The sequence below is a fragment of the Malaclemys terrapin genome, chromosome 12, assembly GCF_027887155.1.
Source record: "Malaclemys terrapin pileata isolate rMalTer1 chromosome 12, rMalTer1.hap1, whole genome shotgun sequence".
Lineage (NCBI taxonomy): Eukaryota > Metazoa > Chordata > Testudines > Emydidae > Malaclemys > Malaclemys terrapin.
The window spans coordinates 40,239,833-40,246,181 of NC_071516.1; the positions used below are offsets into that span (position 1 = coordinate 40,239,833).

The following is a 6,349-nucleotide window of genomic DNA, read 5'->3' on the forward strand; positions in this document are numbered from 1 at the left end:
TTTTTTTTGACACTTTCCATCTGCAGATCTTCAGATGTCAGTTGCCAAAAATCAAAACTTTTTTCATTTTGTCAGGTTTCAGTTGTTTTGATGAAAAGTAAAAATCTTGTGCACACACACTTATCTCTTGTATGCTGTATTTCTGTATCAGGGCCCACTTAGACCCTCCTTCTTTCACAACTGAAACCAGATTGATTGATCCTTGTTTCATTCAACTAATCTGAATTCTTTATGAGGGTCATACATTTCCTGACAGCATTTCTCAGGGCCTCCTTGACCTCTCTGTTTCTCAGGCTGTAGATGAGCGGATTAGCCAGAGGAGTCAAAACAGTGTAGATGACTGAGAACACTTTGTTCAGGGCTCTCAGTGTGTTGGATTTTGGTAGCATGTAGACAATCATGATGGTCCCATAGAAAAGTGCTACAATGATGAGGTGGGAGGAGCAAGTGGAAAAGGCCTTTTGCCTCCCGGTGGTGGAAGGGATTTTCAGGATGGTGCTGATGATACAAACATAGGATGTCAAGGTTAATAGAAATGGGGAAACTGCATCTAGGAAGGAAAATATATAAAGAACCAATGTGATGAGGCTGGTGTCGCTGCAGGAGAGCTTTAGCATTGGAGTGAAATCACAAAAAAAGTGGTCCATTTCATTGGGGCCACAGAAAATTAATTGTGACATAAAAAACATCATTATTGTACACGGTAGAAATCCACTTATCCAACACCCAGCTGCTAGCTGGAGGCACAGCCTGCTGTTCATACGGGTTCCATAGTGCAGTGGTTTGCATATGGCTAAATACCGATCATAAGACATTGCTGCCAGGAGATAACACTCTGTAGTTGCTAGAAAACAAAAGAAAAAAAACTGTGTCATGCAGCCCCCCACATAAATGGTTCTGTCCCCAGTCAGGAAACTGGCCAGCATCCTAGGCAGGATGGTGGAGGTGTAACAGGTCTCCAAAAAGGACAAGTTCCCCAGGAAGAAGTACATGGGAGTGTGAAGGTGTTGATCAATCACAACTAGAGCAATGATGAGGAGGTTGCCAGCCATAGTCACAATGTAGATCACTAGGAAGACCAGGAAGAGAAGGGTCGGCAGTTCAGGGAGATCCCCAAACCCTAGGAGGATGAATTCCATGATGGCTGTTTGGTTTTTTCCTTCTCCTTTCTCCATGAGCTGTATTGTGTAACTGTGAAAAAGTAATGAGCATCGAAAGATTTGCCTGTACCATGAAATTAGGCAGATTTCCATAATTTGATTCCATAAGGGTTCCGACTGCAAACTGAGAGCTGGTTTTATATTCTCTTATACCAGAGAAACTTCTTCACTTTGAAACTTTTGGAATAAAATTCCCCACCCAACCAACGCTCTGTCACCCATTTAATTTGCCACTCTTCTGCCTCATACCCCAACTTTTTTCATTAATCTATTCTTAGATTTAAGATCAAAAGCGACCATTATGGGCTGGAGTTTGGCACAACTGATTAAAAGAGCTTTAAGCCAGGAACTTAGAGGAGATGGTTGGGAGATGCTCATGTAATCTCCACACCTGATTTTAACCTTGAGATGGAGGAAAATCAAGTGAGAAAGGATACATAAATGGAGAAAGGAACAGCAGTGGGTAGGAGAATGGACTTTAAGAGGAAGGATTGTGCTGATATCAGTCAGACAGGTGATACTGGTAGTAGAATGACTGGTTTCAGAGTAGCAGCCGTGTTAGTCTGTATCCGCAAAAAGAAGAACAGGAGTACTTGTGACACCTTAGAGACTAACAAATTTATTAGAGCAAAAGCTTTCGTGGACTACAGCCCACTTCTTCGGATGCATATAGAATGGAACATATATTGAGGAGATATATATAGAGAGCTTATGCTCTAATAAATTTGTTAGTCTCTAAGGTGCCACAAGTACTCCTGTTCTTCTTTTTTTAGTAGAATGACTGTACCCTATCGGGCAAAGCCAAGCAGCAATAACTACAATGTCTGTACACCAGTGAAAGGAGCCTGGGTAACAAAATGGAGGAACTAGAACTACTGGTTCATGAAGTGAAGCCAGATATTATAGGGATAACAGAAACATGGTGGAATAGAAGTCATGATTGGAGTAGAGGTATTGAAGGGCATGTGCTGTTCAGGAAAGACAGAAATAAAGGCTAAGGTTGTGAAGTAGCATTGCATATGAATGATGAGGTAGACTGTAAAGGAATTAGAAGTGATGGAGTTGATAAAATAGAATTTGTTTGGATCAAAATCACTTTGGGGAAGACAGCTACTAGAGGTATCCCTGGGATAGTGCTTGGGGTGTGCTGCAGACCTCAAGGATATGATTTGAATATGGACAGAGCCCTCTTTAATGCTTTTAATGAAAAAATACTACTAGGAATTCTGTGGTTATGGGGAAAAATGGTTACTCACCTTCTCGTAACTGTTGTTCTTCGCGATGTGGTGCCCATTCCAACCAGGTGTGTGCGTGCCACATGCATGCCAGCCGGAAGATTTTCCCTTAGCAGCATCTGTAGGGTCAGCCTGGGCACCACCTGGAGTCACGCCTTCATGACGCCCAGTATAGTGTCTCACCGATCCCTCACCCCCCTCAGTTCCTTCTTGCTGGCTACTCCGACAGAGAGGTTGAAGGGTGGGTATTGGAATGGACATGAACAACACATCTCAAAGAACAACAGTTACGAGAAGGTGTGTAACTGATTTTCTTCTTTGAGTGCTTGTTCATGTCCATTCCAACCAGGTGACACAAGCCAAAGTTCAGGAGGTGGGGTCGGAGTCATCCACTGATTAGAGCACAGCTCGTCCAAAGGCCACATCATCTCTGACCTGTTGTGTGATTGCATAGTGCATCGTAAATGTGTGTATCGAGGACTATGTTGCTGTTCTGCAGATCTCCTGGATGGGAACCTGCACCAGGAATGCAGTTGAGGAGGCCTGAGCCCTGGTGGAGTGAGCGGTGATCGGTGGAGTCGGCACCTTCACCAGGCCGTAACACTCCAGAATGCATGATGTGATCCACAACGAGATGTGTTGGGATAAGATGGGGAGACCCTTCATCCTGTCCGCCACCGCTACAAATAGCTGTATGGACTTTCATAATGGATTAGTTCTCTCTATATAGAAGGCCAGCGCTCTGCGGACATCCAATGAGTGAAGCCTATGCTCCCTGTTGCAGGAATAAAACTCTGGGAGGAAGATGTCCTGGCTCATGTGAAACTGGGAGACAACTTTAGGGAGAAAAGCCGGGTGTAGTCTGAGCTGAACCTTGTCCTTATGAAATACTGTGTAATGGGGCTCAGATGTAAGTGTCCTGAGCTCCGACACTCTCCTAGCTGAGGTTATCGCCACTAGGAATGCCACCTTGTAAAAGAGAGAAAGCAGGGAGTATGTCACCAATGGCTCAAATGGAGGACCCATAAGTCTGGCGAGGGCTTAAGGTCCCAAGATGGGACAGGCTGATGAGCCTGTCAAGGTCTTTGAGGAAATGGTTAACCATAGGGTTCACAAAGACCGAGAAGCCATCTGCACCCACATGGAAGGCGGAAATGGCGGCCAAGTGGACCCTTATTGATGACAAGGACAGAGGCTGTTGTTTAAGATGGAGGAGGTAGTCCAGCTGAAAGGGACCAGGGTGAGCGTCGGCAACTGATGGTGTTGCTCTGACTAGAGAGAGAACCTCCTCCACTTGGCAAGGTACGTTGACCTTGTAGAGGGCTTCCTACTGCCAAGGAGAACTTGTCTGACTTGATCAGAACAGGACAGTTCCATGGCATTTAACCATGGAGCATAGAAGCTGTGAGGTGGAGCGACTCTACGTTTGGGTGCTGGAGGTGGCTGTGATCCTACGTGATCAGGTCCAGGACCAGTGGTAAGGTGAGCACGGTTGCCACGGACATTTCCAGGAGCGATGTGAGCCACTGCTGGTGTGGCCATGCTAGAGCTATCAGTAAGTCCTAGTCCCAGTCCCTGTGGACCTTTAGGAGCACCTTGTGGACCAGCGGTATTGGTGGGAATACGTAGAGCAGATCATCCCCCCACAGGAGAAGAAAGGCATCTGTGATGGAACCCGGGCTGTGATTCATGAAGGAGCAAAATAGTTGCCACTTCCTGTTGCCATGTGTGGCAAACAGGTCTATCTGGGGAAAACCCCAGAGATGGAAAATTGAGTTCACCATGTCTGGCTGGAGGGACCACTCGTGGCCATGAAAACTTCAGCTGAGACTGTCCGCCAGCTCATTCTGTATGCCGGGGAGGTATGAAGCCTGCAGATGTATCGAGTGCTCTACACAGAAGTCCCACAGTATGATGGCTTCCCGGCACAGGAGAGAGGAGTGTGCACCACCCTGTTTGTTGATATAAAACATCGCTGTGGTGTTGTCCATGAGGACTGATACGCATCTGCCTGATATGTGGGCTCTGAAAACCTGGCACACCAGACACACCTCTCTCAGCTCTCTGACATTGATATGCTGAGCGAGATCCACCTGAGATCAGAGACCCTGAGCCCTGAGGTCTCCCAAATGACCCCCCAGCACAGATCTGAGGCATCTGTAACTAATGAAAGGGATGGCTGGGGGCTCGTGAAAAGTACTCCTGCACAAACCATCTGTGGGTCAAGCCACCACAGGAGGGAGACCTGTACAAGGTGGGGAAGGGTTACGATGCTGTCCAGAGCATCCCGGGCCGGTTGATAAACTGACGCCAGCCATGACTGAAGTGGGTGAAGTCTGAGTCTGGCATGCTGTACTATTTAGGTGCATGCAGCCATGTGCCCCAGCAGTTTCAGGCAATTCCTTGCTGTAGTCATCAGGAACTGTCTGAGGCCCCATATGATGTCTCCTAGAGACTGAAACCTGGTTTTTGGTAGATATGACCTGGCCTGGGTCGAGTCCAGTACTGTGCCTATAAACTCTATCCTCTGCACTGGGGACAGAGTGGATTTGGCCTCGTTGAGAAGGAGACCTAATTGTTGAGGTATGGGAAAACCTGAATCCGGCGCTTGCGTAGTAACGTAGTAAGTGTTACTACGCAAGCGCCGGATTCAGGTTTTCCCATGCATTTGGTGAAAACACAAGGTGCTGCTGACAGGCTAAAAGGGAGTACGGTAAATGGATAGTGGCTGCTGTTCACCACAAATCTGAGATAACATCTGAGAGGAGGAATTATTGCTATGTGGAAATGTGTGTCCTTCAAGTCGAGGGCGGCATACTTGTCTCCTGTATACAATGAGGGGATAATGGAGGTCAGTGAGACCCTGAGGAACTTGAGTTTCTTTACCAACTTGTTGAGCTGCCACAGGTCCAGGATGGGTCTGAGACCACCCTTGGCTTTCGGTATGAGGAAATACCGGGAGTAGAACCCCTTGCCTCTTTGCCCCTGAGGAACATCTTCCACTGCCCCTACCGAGAAGAGGGATTGGACTTCCTGAATTAGAAGTTGCTCATGAGAGGGGTCCCTGAAGGGGGGTGTAGGGGCGGGAGGGCACAGAATTGGATGGAATATCCCCTCTCTACCATGCAGAGCACCCAACAGTCTGAGGTGATACGGGACCAAGCACGGTAGAAAGGGGATAAATGGGATGAGAAGGTAAGAGGGGATGGATCCATAGTCTGAACTGGTGAGCTATCCTCGACTGCACCTTCAAAAGGGGGGTCTGGGAACGGCCAAAGGCCTGGGCTGACTGGAGTTCTGCCCCAAGGAGGGCTGCTGCCTCCTCCTACCACTCCCATTCCTCCTACGAGGAGCATCCTGGTGGTTCTGAGCCTGATAGAACCTCAGGGCATGCTGAGGTCTGAAATGCCTATGCTGAGTAGCTGGCGTGTGAAACCCCAGAGATCTTAGAGTGGCCCTAGAGTCCTTCAGACTATGAAGTCTCTTGTCCGTTTTCTCAGAAAACAGGGTTATGTCCTCGAAGGAGAGGTCCTGCATCATTTGTTGGACCTCATGGGGTAGTCCAGAGACCTGCAACCAGGAGCCCCACCTCATTACCACCCCCGTGGCCAGTGTGCGTGAGGCTGCGTCTGCCACATCCAAAGCCACCTGTAGGAAGGCCTGGGAGACCAGCTTCCCCTCTTCCACTAGTCTGGAGAACTGAGTGTGAAAGTCTTGCAGCAGGAGCTCTACAAACATGGCCATCGCAGCGCAGGTGTTGTGTGCATGTCTGCTCACGATTGCCTGCTGGTTTGTGATGCGGAGCTTTAGCCCCCCCCCATCGAATAGACCTTCCTGCCAAACAGGTTGAATCTCTTTGCCTCCCTATTTTTTGGGATGGAACCTTGGAAGCCCTGACATTCCTTCTGATTGGCTTCATCAACCACCAACAGGTTGGGGGGTGGGTGGGTATAT

The 6,349-nt window shown here is 48.0% G+C and overlaps 1 pseudogene; it reads right to left on the minus strand.

The window, feature by feature from the left end:
* Window positions 1–215: 215 nt before the first annotated feature.
* Window positions 216–1,233, minus strand: LOC128846946 (olfactory receptor 2AP1-like; annotated as a pseudogene).
* Window positions 1,234–6,349: the final 5,116 nt, after the last annotated feature.